This window comes from Giraffa tippelskirchi, chromosome 3 (assembly GCF_054371585.1).
Source record: "Giraffa tippelskirchi isolate mGirTip1 chromosome 3, T2T-mGirTip1v1.2.pri, whole genome shotgun sequence".
Taxonomy (NCBI): Eukaryota; Metazoa; Chordata; class Mammalia; order Artiodactyla; family Giraffidae; genus Giraffa; species Giraffa tippelskirchi.
Genome location: NC_137277.1, coordinates 172,823,082 through 172,837,950, shown reverse-complemented (window position 1 = coordinate 172,837,950; position 14,869 = coordinate 172,823,082). Strand labels below are relative to the sequence as shown.

General features: G+C 41.1%; 2 long non-coding RNA genes across 2 annotated transcripts; both read right to left on the bottom strand.

Moving 5' to 3' along the window:
- Positions 1-607: 607 nt before the first annotated feature.
- On the bottom strand, positions 608-3,667 carry LOC145543395 (uncharacterized). Its single transcript, XR_014080693.1, has 2 exons — positions 2,922-3,667; positions 608-1,539 (listed from the first exon to the last, which is right to left on the bottom strand). It is a non-coding gene; the product is annotated as an uncharacterized LOC145543395 (long non-coding RNA).
- Positions 3,668-8,960: 5,293 nt separating this feature from the next.
- Positions 8,961-14,241, bottom strand: LOC145543394 (uncharacterized). The gene is made up of 2 exons (XR_014080692.1): positions 12,332-14,241; positions 8,961-10,626 (listed from the first exon to the last, which is right to left on the bottom strand). It is a non-coding gene; the product is annotated as an uncharacterized LOC145543394 (long non-coding RNA).
- Positions 14,242-14,869: the final 628 nt, after the last annotated feature.

Below are 14,869 nucleotides of genomic sequence, written 5' to 3'. Positions count from 1 at the left end.
GATATACGGGCATCCCTTAGACCAGGCAAGATCGTTAAAATGTCTTTTATCTATTGAGACTTTCCATTCATAAACCTAATATATTTTTCTCTTCATTTCTTTTTTGTGTGCTTCAACATTTAATAAATTCCTCCATAAAGATCCTTGCATATTATTAGATTTATTCACTGTTATATTACAATTTTTGTTGCTCTTCGGAAGGTGTTCTTCTTTAAATTACATTTTCTATTCTATGAGTAAGAAATTTCTTTATTGCTGAATCCTGATATTTTTAAGGGCTTTTTTCCCTCCAGGAGTCCTTATTACTTCTGGGATGCTTTGTCAATTTCCCAAATGGAGACATAATATATAGCATTTCCTAGGCTTATTTGACTAAAAACTCCCTTTTAACAGACTCTATATATCTAATTTACTGTTAAGGATGAGTAGATGACATAATGTACATAAAATGTATCTAAGTACAGCAGACTAAAAGATGGATCAGATTAGAACCGATCTCTTTCCTCTGTGAGGCTCTTACCAATCTGTGTGAGCAGAGGGAAAGCTTGGCTGGCCTTGACTTAGACCATCTAACACTCAGCAGGAGAACTGCATGCTCAGGCAGTCATACTGGGAAAATGCAGTGTTTTATTAAATATTTCAGTTCTGATTCCATTTGTGAAGTAGAAGTGAATTTTGCTAAAACTGGAAAACAATCAAGTTCCATGTATCCACAGAGGTATTAACAAACAGGAAATAAGCATCTGCCATAAAAATTGGTCAAAAGAACAAGGAGGTGACTGCATACCATGTGCCAAGCCCCCAGATGGACTATTTAACAGCCCCTTAGCAGAGCCAAGCATTGGACCTCCCTCTTCTCCTGAGTCCTCTCTACTGATACCTGTAGCTGTGGAAGTTGTTGTGGTGGCTGTGATAGTGGCTGCGGCGGTGGCTGTGGTGGTGGCTGCAGTGGGGGCTGTGGCAGCTGCAACAGCTGCAGATACTACCAGGTCGACTGGTGCACCAGCTTCTGCCCCTGCTGCTATGGCTGCTGTGGGGGCTGCTGCAGCGTCCCCATGGTCTGCTGCCACAGCTGCACCTGTAGCTGCAACTCATATGGCTGCAGTGGTGGGAAGGGCTGTTGCCAGCAGAAGCCAGAAGCAATGCTGCTGCTAGGGGCACCAGCCTGACTGCTGGTAGCATTTGCTGGAACTGGGCTTGTCTGTTGGCAAGTCTTTCCTACAACCCTCCTCGTCTCTCTTTCTGTGACCCAGAAGTCACTGCTGTGCACTCAAGGGCTGTAACTGTATATTTTCTTTTCTGTCACATTACAAACTGTTTAATTTCATAAGACCCTGCTGCCGAGGTGAAAGAAAGAACTGGGCCAACAAGATACCCCAGCCACTGCAGTCAATCCACATATTGAACAAACTTGAAAACTGAATCATGGTCACAAACGCTTTTGCTTTTCCGAAATTCTTTGACATAACTTCTTCCTCTTTGTGTCCATATGCTACATGCCATTTCTTCTGTATTCTTCTGCCCAGCAGTGCTGTACTGCTGAAAATGAAATCATAAATAGAATAAGGCACCATTTATTGATGTTTAAATCTTTTTTAAAAACTTTTATTAATTGTCTTGCTATGAAAGGACCTTCTCTAGTCTATAAATTCAGGCAAGCCAAATAAAGAAAGTCTTGTCAGATTCACTTCTTTTATAATCACAGTTGCCCTGAGATGCATTATGGCAGAATCACAAACAGGTCTCAGAGCAGCTTGACCTGTCCATGTTCCGTCTCCTGATACCACTGTGACACCTCATTTCTTTGAAATCAGTGAAAGTGAACATGTGAGTCACTAAGTTGTGTCTGACTCTTTGTGACCCCATGGACTGTAGCCCACCAGGCTCCTCTGTCCATGGAATTTTCCAGGCAAGGATACTGGAGTGGGTTGCCATTCCCTTTTCCAGGGGATCTCCCCAACCCAGGGATTGAACCCAGGTCTCCTGCATTGCAGGTGGATTCTTTACCATCTGAGCCACCAGGGAACTCAGTGAAGTCCTTGGGGATGTTACTATTCTTTCCAAAAATGCCTCCCTCTAACCTTGGTTTGAAGGAACATGAATCCAGCTTGAGTTGCTGCCACTCCAGAAAAACAGGAGATGTTTTACCCTAAATCAGCCAACGCCATCCCTGAGGATATTCTTAAGACAAATGTCATATGTTTCCAAATCTGCCTTAAGTCTTTTCTTTTCAAATTTCAATTGGAAGTATATGGCTTTTGACATAAAAGCCTTGTCAGAGAGAGTTGTTTTTGGAAGAGGTACTGAATGGCTCAGGCAGGCATCTGGCTCTTAGGTGGCAATGGCCTGATGACAGGGTGTGTTGAAATGGATTGGGAGCAGGTGTTTCCAGGTGCTTTCAAAGTTCACTGACCCCAGGTTAGACCTGCCCCTGAAGATTTAGGTCCAACTCTCTTTGTTTTTACTCTGGTACTATTCTTGGGAATGGTGAACATGTTTTCATTTTCTATTTGACAGTTTCTGAAAGCAATTCTTCACCCCATTCTTATGAGAAGGATAAATACAGTCAGTGGGCCAGACAGAACTAAGATGTTGATCAAGGACCCACTCCCCTACTCTATTTATGCACACTAATGCGCAAGAGGATGAAGATTTTTAAGATCTCTGTGTGATACAGGGATAAAAAGTCCCTGCATGAGTCTTTGCCAAGCCACACCAGGAACATACCACGAGTACCTGACTGGTAAGACCCAAGAAAATTCTCCTTGTGTGTAACTAAAGGGAAAGCAGGTCTAATAGAGAGAGAAAATGTCTATAAAATCAAAGGATTCAATGACTATACTTAGGTTTAGAAATGGAGGAGAATTCATCTACACTGACTTTGTGCCATATCCTACATTTTTAGAAACTTAATCATTTACCTTGAAACAGGAAACTTTCAAAACAATTCAGAGCAAAGAATGGCCTCTGGCCTTTAGAAGGACTCTCAGTATAGAAAAATCCATGCTCTCCACCGTTGGCTTATCCACCGTTGGCTTAACCAGCATCACCCTGGTTCTTCATGTCTCCCACATGTACAACTGGAATCTCCGCTGCTTTCTCTGCTTTTGTGTTTTTCCTTGTCCACTGTAGACCTGAAAGTAAATCTAGCAGTCTGCTCATCAAAACCCTTTATAGATCAGAGGACAGTCTTCAGTTTTGTTTTTCTTTTTTTTTTTGCAATAACCAACGACCTCAATTTTCTTGGCCTTCAGTAAAGTTAGAATATATTGGGCTATCTCAAGGTGTAACTCTCGAGCCAGCAGCATTAGCATCACATGGGAACTTGTTAGAAGTTCAAATTCTCAAGACAGTCAGAGAGTGAAGCCAGTAATCTGTGTTCTAACAAGTCCTCCAGGAAATCCTGGTGCATGCTTGAATTTGAGAACTTTGGACTGTATTGGTATAGGGGAAGATGCTTTTTTCCACTAGATTTGGAGAACTATCTCATAGTAATAAGAATCTAGTGAACTATTTCTATCTCATTTTTCCAGTGAATATTTTTTTTAACAGAGAAGAAAATCTTTGGAAACCAAGGCTAGACGAAGAGTTCTTAGACTGGACATAAAAAACAAGAACAGTAAAATTAAAAATTGACAAATTGGACCACATTAAATTTAAAAATGTTTGCTCTGGTAAAGACCTTGTTGAGAGGATGAGGAGACAAGCTACAGGCTTAGAGAAAATATTTATAAACCACATATCCAGCAAAGGATGTTTATCCAGAGTACATGAAGAACTCTTAAAACTCCTTAGAAAACAACTAGCCACTTAGAAAATGGGCAAATGACATGAACAGGCAATTCACTGAAGAGGATCTACAGATTGCAAATAAGCACATGGAAAGGTGTTCAACATCATGAACCATTAGAGAAGTTCAAATCAAAACTGCAATGAGATATCACTATATACCTACCAGAATAAAGAATAGTGACAGCCCCAAAGCTGCAAAGGAAACCAGCTCAAAGCAGAGAGACCAAGTCATTGTTAGCAATAATATAAAATGGTACAGGTATTCTGGAAAAGCATGTTACAAAACCAAATATATGTTCATGATACAATTCAGCAATTTTACTCTCAGTCATGTATCCCAGAGAAATGAAAAACTTAAGGCTCACCAAAAAAAAAACCCTATACATGAAAGTTTATGCTAGCTTTATTCATAATAACCCCAAACCGAAAACAGTTCAGAACAAATGATGGGTTAAACAAGGTATGATAACGATACATCCATCCCCAGAATAGCACTCAGCCATAAAGGAGATTTATACATGTAAAGCTTGGATGATCTCAATGGAATAATACTGTATTGCAAAAGCCTAGCTCAAAAGGACATATATGTATAATTCCACTTATATAACATTCTTTTTATTGAAGTATAATTGCTCTACAATGTTGTGTTAGCTTCTGCTGTACAACAAAGTGATTCAGCTATATACATATATCACTTCCCTTTTGTACCTTCCTTGTACCTCCCTCCTATACCCCCATTCCACCCAACAAGGTCATTATAGAGCACCAAGCTGGCTAGCAGGAACCTGCTATATAACATTCTTGAGATAACAAAAGTACAGAGATGGAGAACAGATTAGTGGTTACTAGGAGTCAGAATGGAAGAGAGGGAAGGGAGTGAGTGTGACTGTAAAAGGGTGACGTGAGCGGTCCTGGTGATGGAACTGTCGTGTCTTCACTGGTGTAGTCACACACATCTAACCATGCAATAAAAATGCATAGAAATAAGTGCATGCAAACAAGTGCCCATAAAACTGGTGAAACCCAAACACAATCAATGTCATGTTAGTTTCTCAGATGCGATTCTGTACTATGTAGCTATGCAAGATGTTCCTGTTGGGGGAAACTGGGTAAAGGCTGTTAGGACTTCTCCACATTACTTCTTACAAGTGTGTGTGAACCTATAACTCTCTCCAAATTAAAAGCTTAAAAAATAAATGTCACTCAGTTGTGTCCAACTCCTTGCAACCCCATGGCCTGCAGCACAGGCTTCCATGTCCGTCACTGTCTTCCAGAGTTTGCTCAAACTCACGTTCATTGAGTCGGTGATGCCATCCAACCATCTCATCCTCTGTCACCCCCATCTCCTTCTGCTCTCAATCTTTCCCAGCATCAGGGTCTTTTCCAATGCATTAGCTCTTTGTTTCAGTGGCCAAAGTTTTGGAGCTTCAGCATCAGTCCTTCTGATGAATATTCAGGGTTGATTTTCTTTAGGATTGACTGGTTTGATCTCCCTGCAGTCCAAGAGACTCTCAAGAGTCTTCTCCAACACCACAGTTTGAAAGCATCAATTCTTTGGTGCTCAGCTTTCTTTATGGTCCAACTCTCACATTCATACATGACTACTGGAAAAATCATAGCTTTAACTATACGGACCTTTGTCGGCAAAGCAATAATAAGCTGCAAAGGGCACGTCTATATCAAAATGGCATCTGGTCTGAATGAGACCCCCAAAGCTCTCCTTTCCAAGTTCTCTCTGGCAACTCCATTTGCTTGTCCTCAGCCAGACTATGAAGACTATGATCTTTCCATACTCACTCCTGCACCTGGATTGTCCTACTTTCACCTTGTATACTTGGTGAATTCCTTTCCTCTGTCAACAACATCCAATTCTTTCTCCAGCACTATCAACCTTAGGACTAGCCACTGTCTCTTTTCCAAACTACTGGTGTAAACTCCCTATTACTCTCCATGTTTCACCCTTATCACCAATAAATTCTGTTTTGCACACTGCAGCTAGGGTTCGGACCCCACCATGACACAGCTGACAATCCACCAGTGGCTCCCCTTCATGCTCTAAATTTGTTTTAATACCTTACCCCAGACCACAGGCTCTGCCTGATTGACTCCTGATCCCCTTTCGTTAGCCTCACCCACTTGCCACATTCACCTTCTTTCCATTTGTCAAATATGTAAACTGTATGCCAGTTTGCACACTTTTGTCCTAGCTGTTTTCTATGCCTGGAGAAAGGTTTTCCAAATCTTTGCATGATTGATTCCTACTTAACTTTCGGGTCTAAAATTAAATCTCATCTCTACAGAGTGACCTTCTGATCACTCAATCTGAAGTAACCCTTAGGGTATGGTTTATAAACAAGGGAATTTTGCTTCTCTGTTGGCCCTTATTGTTTTTCTCTCTCCCCCATTGAGAGCTGAGTCCTACCTGCCTATCTACTCACACAGTGCTGTGTGCCTGGTGCCCACAAAAATGCTGGGTGCAACCTCAGTAAACACCCACTTAAAGAAACAAAGGCTTTTTATGCCTTCCTCTGCATCATGCACGGAGTCAATCACTCCCTCACCTGTGCAAGCAGCTGCCTTTTACAGGATCCCACTGGAACACTGACACAATCATGCACATGCTTGTTTACAAGACCTTGAAGTTCTATTAGGGAAGGAACCACGCATTTTGGTTTTGAAGTCCCAGGTCCTTTCACAGTATAAGGCTTCCCTCAATTAATATGTGACGAATGAATGACCTCACCCTCATTTCTGGGGACGACAGCAGGTGGTCACCTCCCCAAGAATACATTTAAAGCCATTTACAAGGCCAGTGATGATGGGTATTGAACAGTGTCTCACATGAGGCATGAAGGTCAGACCCAGATCGACACTTCCCTTCTCACTAAGTATGCAACTCAGCCATGCCCTTAAGCTTCTGGCCAAAGACATTCTTCACAGAAAATTCACAAAATAAAGCAGCAAAGCTGAAAAACAAAAGCACAAATGCATCTTCTAGAAAGATTTTGGGCTTCCCCGATAGCTCAGTTGGTAAAAAATCCACCTGCAATGCAGGAGACCCCAGTTCAATTCCTGGGTCAGGAAGATCTGCTGGAGAAGGGATAGGCTACCCACTCCAATATTCTGGCCTGGAGAATTCCATGGACTGTATAGTCCATGGGGTTGCAAAGAGTCAGACACGACTGAGCGACTTTCTCTTTTTTCAGAAAGATTTTAAATTGGAACGCTTTTTAAAAAAGCAAATCATCTAAACACCAGGGAAAGGAAAGCTCCATAATAGCAATACAACACAATTAAACCACTGATTTTCATAAGGGATGCCCAAGTGACCTTGCTTCTGGGAGGTCACCAGAGAAGATGATGGAAACTCAGAGGTTAAAGTCAATTTGGAAGCAAGCACTCCTTTTTTTAATCCACGCTAATATAAGATCATGCTAAAGCCCCTTTTGTTGCCTGTTACAAAGAAGTGTAGTAATTAGATACAAGCAACATTGAGCAACCAACAAAAAAATATATAGGCCCCATAGTTGGACAATAAAAAGAAAACCTTTGGAATGAGGTACCTAAAGTGCCCAATCTATGTGGATACTTCGTAACACCCTCCATCTAAGTGTCTCAGTGGGTTTCCAACAGGCCAGAAACACAGCTTCCCTAGGGAAGACTTACCCTGGATGCCCCCCACTGCCTCCCACTTGAGGACCATGCTGCACCCAGCTCCCCTCCCCCTAACCTCCCCCGGGGGCAGGGCCTTTGCTCAGTTTAATCACCAGCCTCTCAAGGTGGCTCAGATGGTAAAGAATCCGCCTGCAATGCAGGAAACCCAGGGTTGATGCCTGGGTCAGGAAGATCCCCTTGAGAAATGAATGGCTACCGCACTCCAGTGTTCTTGCCTGGAGAATTCCATGGACAGAGGAGACTGGTGAGCTACAACAGTCCATGGGGTCACAAAGAGTCAGACATGACTGAGCAACTAACACTTTCACAATCTTGGAGTAAATCAAGGCAAGAACAAAGAGATATGCCTAATTCCCTGGGACCCAAGATCTTCAAAATGGATTTTGACTATTTATCAAGAAGGGTGTTCATGGATATTCCTTTCCCTTTGTGCTATTCTGACACAGAAAAAAGAATCAGAAACTAAGAGCCACTGAGGGGAACATAACAGGTGTCTGGAACATATCATTAACCCACCAGGAGCCAGATGTTCTTATTGTTCAGTCACTATGTCATGTCTGATTCTTTGCGACCACATGGACTGCAGCACACCAGGCTTCCCTGTCCCTCACCAACTCCCGGAGTTTGCTCAAACTCATGTCCATTGAGTCAGTGATGCCATCCAACCATCTCATCCTCTGTCACCCCCTTCTCCTCCTGCTCTCAATCTTTCCCAGCATCACGGTCTTTTCCAATGAGTAAGCTCTTCACATCAGGTGGCCAAAGTGCTGGAGCAGGGGGTAGGACTAAAATCTTCACCAAACATTTCTCAACGAAAGCCATAGAATACGGGACTGAGTATTTTCACCCAGGAAATAACCAGCCCTGTAACTGTTCATAAAACTCTGGGAATACAACGTGGGAGGCTGTTAATTACCACTGACGGCTCTGTGATGCCTTTTAAACTTGAGGTCAGAATACAGCCTGAGTGCTGTAAGACTGATGGGCTAGGATGGGTCAGGAGGCTGTGAAAGATGGAAGATGTATATTGATTGTACTTGGTGAGCTCAAACAGGTAGTTGAAGGGATAATACTAGGTAAGACCTTAAGGGCAAATGACCAGCATCACTATTCGGCTTTTTCTTAAAACAGGAATTGGTACCTTGGAACGAGCATTGCCTGGGAAAGATGGGCAGTGCTATCTGGTTTTGTCCACATCACAAGGCAGCTGTTTGCCTGTCCATAAGTCACTAAATCTCCCTAAACAGCCATTTCTTCCCCCTTGTAATCACAGAGCCTCAGGCACTCCCAAGGGTCCTTCCAGCTCTTAATTCGTCAGAGTTCAATGATAATACAGAATGATCCATTAAAACTAAACAGTATTCTGTAACTATATGCTCACAAAGGGAATTACAGATTTATCTAATGATGGCAGAGGTGATTTTTATTTGATGTGGATTGAAAGTTTCATTTTTTTTAAGGTTTCATTTTTTAAACTTGATATATACAACTAATTGTGAGGCAATTTTAGTCAAATTTATTTACACGATGAGAGGTTAAACAGATAATGCTAGAATTGTGATTTAAATTAATACAAGCATATAAGCCCAAATTTTCTTAAAAAATAAGCCTAAAGAAATTTAGACTCTGAACAAATAAAAACTAGAAAATAAAACCCATGATGCTAATAAAGAAGATACAATAATCGTCACCACTTACAGAGGGCATACAGCCATCAGTCTAACTTAATTCTGGTGGTAATCCTGAAGGGTCAATACCTTGAACCACCTTTTCAAAGGGAAAAGCTATTGTTTCTCAGAAAGCTGCCCAAGGTGCAAGGCTTTCTAAGATGTGGAGCTGGAATCTGAATCCAGATTTGAGAGCTTCAACAGGTGGCTGCTAGACAAACTAGGGCAAATTGTGACCCGATGCCTTCATGTATTTTAGCAGTAACTGCCAGCAATATTCATTCTCTCTGGACAAACACAATTTATCGGGACAACTAAATTCTTTCTTGATGTGAGCTGTGTCAAGTGCCCTATCACATTAAAAGCAGCAGAGAAACCTAAATACGAGGTTCTTTCCAAGCTGAGGACAGGATGATTTTCCCTTTGTACCTTGGCCAGTCCACACCTTGTTTTTCTCACCCACTCATGCTGCCTTAACCCACAAGGGGCCTGGTAAAAGTCATCAGCTATTTCATCACAGACACAACCCACCTGGTGTCTTCATCCATGTTATCACAGCATCCTGTAAGAAATCTGAGAATACCCGTCAATAAAGTGTGGAAACAATTATGACTAGACTGCTCATCACATCACTTGAGTAAGTGGATAATATTTGCTAAGTGGCTGATGGCAAAAATCATTCCAGGAAGGGAAGTAGTGGAACCACCAGCCACATCAGCAGCAGGAAATGAGACACAGGGACACATATTATCAATCCTGGGACGAGTCAAAAGAATTCAATTTAGGATGACGTATGTACTTAGTTCACTTGTTGAATTGCTCCAAAAACAAAACTCGACCACTTGCTAGCACTGGTTTGGTGCGAGAGATTCAGAGGAAGTCCCCATAGTCCAATTAGGAGAGAGTAAATTTTTGAATGACTCATGCATAGTCCTTTTATTCTTGTATTTTCAATTGTGATATCATTCACATAAACTATACCTTTTTTCCTTCTGTAATTCAATAATTTTTGGTATATTCACAAAATTCTCTATTGTAGAATATTTTCGCATACCCCAAAGAAACCCTATGCCCATTAGCGCTCACTCACTCTTCCACCATCCCAAGCCCTGGGAACCACTCTTCTGTCTCAGTGGATTTGCCAGTTTTGAATACTTCATATAAATGGAATCATACATATATGGTCTTTCATATCTGGCTTATTTCATTTAGCATGTTTGCAAGGTTCATCCATGTTACAGCATGCATCAGTACTTCCCTCCCTTTTAATGGCTGAAAATTGCTCCTTTGTATGGTCATACCACATTTTATTCATCTAACAACAAGTTGATGGACATTTGGGTTGCTTCCACTTTTTGTCTATTATGGAAATGCTGAAACGAACAATTACGTACAAGTTTTTGTGCAGACATGTTTTTATTTCTCTTGGGTATATACTGAGCAGTAAAATTGCTGAGTCATATGGTAACTCTATGTTAAGCTTTTTAAGGAACTGCCAAAGTGTTTAGAGGAACCAGAGATCAAATCGAAAACATCTGCTGGATCATCGAAAAAGCAAGAGAGGTCCAGAAAAACATCTATTTCTGCTCTATTGACTATGCTAAAGCCTTTGACTGTGTGGATCACAATACACTGGAAAATTCTGAAAGAGATGGGAATACCAGACCATCTGACCTGCCTCTTGAGAAACCTGTATGCAGGTCAGGAAGCAACAGTTAGAACTGGACATGGAACAACAGACTGGTTCCAAATAGGAAAAGGAGTACATCAAGGCTGTATATTGTCACCCTGCTCATTTAACTTATATGCAGAGTACATCATGAGAAACGCTGGGCTGGAGGAAGCACAAGCTGGAATCAAGATTGCTGGGAGAAATATCAATCACCTCAGATATGCAGATGGCACCACCCTTATAGCAGAAAATGAAGAATAAATAAAGAGCCTATTGATGAAAGTGAAAGAGGAGAGTGAAAAAGTTGGCTTAAAGCTCCATGTTCAGAAAACTAAGATCATGGCATCAGGTCCCATCACTTCATGGCAGATAGATGGGGAAACAGTGGAAACAGTGGCTGACTTTATTTTTCTGGGCTCCAAAATCACTGCAGATGGTGACTGCAGCCATGAAATTAAAAGATGCTTACTCCTTGGAAGGAAAGTTACGACCAACCTAGACAGCATATTAAAAAGCAGAGACATTACTTTGCCAACAAAGGTCCATCTAGTCAAGGCTATGGTTTTTCCAGTGGTCATGTATGGATGTGAGAGCTGGACTATAAAGAAAGCTGAGCTCCAAAGAATTGATGCTTTTGAACTGTGGTATTGGAGAAGACTGTTGAGAGTCCCTTGGACTGCAAGGAGATCCAACCAGTCCATCCTAAATGAGATCAGTCCTGGGTGTTCATTGGAAGGACTGATGTTGAAGCTGAAACTCCAATACTTTGGCCACCTGATGTGAAGAGGTGACTCATTAGAAAAGACCCTGATGCTGGGAAAGATTGAGGGCAGGAGGAGAAAGGGACGAAAGAGGATGAGATGGCTGGATGGCATCACCGACTCGAAGGACATGGGTTTGAGTGGACTTAGGGAGTTAGTGATGGACAGGGAGGCCTGGCGTGCTGCAGTTCATGGGGTCGCAAAGAGTCAGATATGACTGAGCAACTGAACTGTTTTCCAAAGCAACTGCATCATTTTAAATTCACACCAGCAACGTATGAGGGTTCCAACGACACCCTCACTAACACTTGTTATTGTCTGTCTTTTTTACTATAGCCATCCCAGTAGGTGTAAAGTGATATCCACTGTCTTTTTGATTTGTTTATCCTTAATGACTAATGATTCCAGCTTGTGCTTCTTCCAGCCCAGCGTTTTTCATGTACTCTGCATAGAAGTTAAATGAGCAGGGTGACAATATACAGCCTTGATGTACTCCTTTTCCTATTTGGAACCAGTCTGTTGTTCCATGTCCTGTTCTAACTGTTGCTTCCTGACCTGCATACAGGTTTCTCAAGAGACAGGTCAGATGGTCTGGTATTCCCATCTCTTTCAGAATTTTCCACAGTTTATTGTGATCCACACAGTCAAAGGCTTTGGCAGAGTCAATAAAGCAGAAATAGATGTTTTCTGGAACCCTCTTGCTTTTTCGATGATCCAGTGGATGTTGGCAATTTGATCTCTGGTTCCTCTGCCTTTTCTAAAACCAGCTTGAACATCTGAAAGTTCACGGTTCCCATATTGCTGAAGCCTGGTTTGGAGAATTTTGAGCATTACTTTACTAGCGTGTGAGATGAGTCCAGTTGTGCGGTAGTTTGAGCATTCTTTGGCATTGCTTTTCTTTGGGACTGGAATGAAAATTGATCTTTTCCAGTCCTGTAGCCACTGCTGAGTTTTCCAAATTTGCTGGCATATTGAGGGCAGCACTTTCACAGCATCATCTTTCAGGATTTGACATAGCTCAACTGGAATTCCATCACCTCCACTAGCTTTGTTCGTAGTGATGCTTTTCTAAGATCCAGGATGTCTGGCTCTAGGTGAGTGATCACACCATCGTGATTATCTGGGTCGTCAAGATCTTTTTTGTACAGTTCTTCTGTGTATTCTTGCCACCTCTTAATATCGTCTGCTTCTGTTGGGTCCATACCATTTCTGTCCTTTATTGAGCCCATCTTTGCATGAAATGTTCCCTTGGTATCTCTAATTTTCTTGAAGATATGCAGATGACACCACCCTTATGGCAGGAAACGAAAAAGAACTAAAGAGCCTCTTGATGAGTGAAAAAGTTGGCTTAAAGCTCAACATTCAGAAAACTAAGATCATGGCATCTGGCCCCATCACTTCACAGGAAATAGATGGGGAAACAGTGTCAGACTTTATTTTTTTGGGCTCCAAAATCACTGCAGATGGTGACTGCAGCCATGAAATTAAGACACTTACTCCTTGGTGATGGACAGGGAGGCTTGGTGTGCTGCGATTCATGGGGTCACAAAGAGTGGGACACGACTGAGCGACTGAACTGAACTGAATGACTAATGATGCTGAACATTTTTTCATTTGTTTATTGGCCATTTGTAAATTTTTTAATAGAAAAATGTCTATTCACATCTTTTGCACACTTTTTGGTTGGGTCATTTGTCTTTTTATTACTTAGATAAGAGTTGCTTCATATAGTTAAAACTACAAAAAGGAATGTATTACACTCATGTTAAACCAAATTTGAAATATATGTATATGTTTAAACAAACTCATATGTAGGCATATTTTGCTTGCAATTTAAGTAATTTTTATGAATAGTTAGAAACTTAAGTTCTATTGTTATAATAAAGGAAAATGTAAGAAGTACCAAAAGCTCTACCAACTCTTAAACAGACAGTAGCAAAAAGTACCAAGTAAATTTAGATTATAGGAAAATAATTTCAATACTTGATATATTAATATTATTAAGTCGCATATTAACCTCTTCATTTGTAGACTGGTCACATAATTCTTCCCAATGACAAGAAAAATTACCAATGGTTGCCAGATGTCCATCAATAATTAATTATTGTCTTCATCTAATTTGAACCACAGACTGTTGTTCAAAGTCAAATTTAGTAACACTTCGTTACCTCAAGATTCAAAGACAAATGTCATGTGCATTTATTATATTTCTTACCATTAAAATGCCTCATCAGGAACGTAACAATTTCTAAGACGATAGAACATCTTCCTTGCATATAATTTTCAATCTTCTAATATTTCAGAGATTGTCCTATCTTGGAATCTTAGCCAAAATCATTTCGAAGTTTTAAGACAGTACTTCTTTCTCAAGCACCTCAAATAGGATTTTTAAATATTTTATTCTATAGATAATTCCTAATTCCCCATTATGGTTGAGTTTTATGCATCATATCCACTACCCAGGTCCTGGTTTCCAAGTGAGTCCAGACAAAATGTAAGGCAGGGGCTACCCATTGGATGAACACAGCGATTCTTTTCAGGGTCCAGTCAGATGGGACAAGAATTTGCTCTAAGAGTCCTTGGAGATGCACTAAACCAAGGACAACACATCTGGAAGGAAGCCAAGATCAAAGCCAAGACAGAGTGCATGGTGCCCAACTAACAGCACCAGGTGAAGATGGAAAGTTCACTCTCACTGGCGTCAACTCCACGAACACAGGGGTCTTACTTTTTGTCTACCTCCACACATAGCATCATGTAGGCATGCTGTGAATACTTAATATATTATTTGCAAAACTTATGAATGAAAGTAAAGTTTGGAGCCTATAGTTCAGGTGCTGAAAGAACATTGAGTTCTCCCCTGTGTGTGCTGAGGGCCATGGGGAGAAGTGGCCAAGAGCCCAGTCCACATGTGCTGAGATCAGTGCAAGCAGGAACACCAAAATGAGTGGGGAATAAACAGTTCATCAATGAACATGAATCTACATCTGAAAGAACTGCCAGTCCTCTGGTTGACAGGCTGTAGACATTTCTCAAGTACAGTTTAAATTTTCCTACTTCTTTATCTATATCAAGGGTTGGCAAGCTATGAGCTGCTGGTCAGATCTGGGAGGTAGCCTGTTTAATCAAGTTGTTATAGGAATATAACTATGTACATAGTTTGCATATTATCTATGGCTATTTTCATAATACAAGGGCTGCCCTCATCAGCCTTGAATATACATAATTCAATCATATATGTAAGTATTTTTAAAACTAATTTTGAGTTGCCCACCATGAAATTAACTGGAGCCTGTGCATAG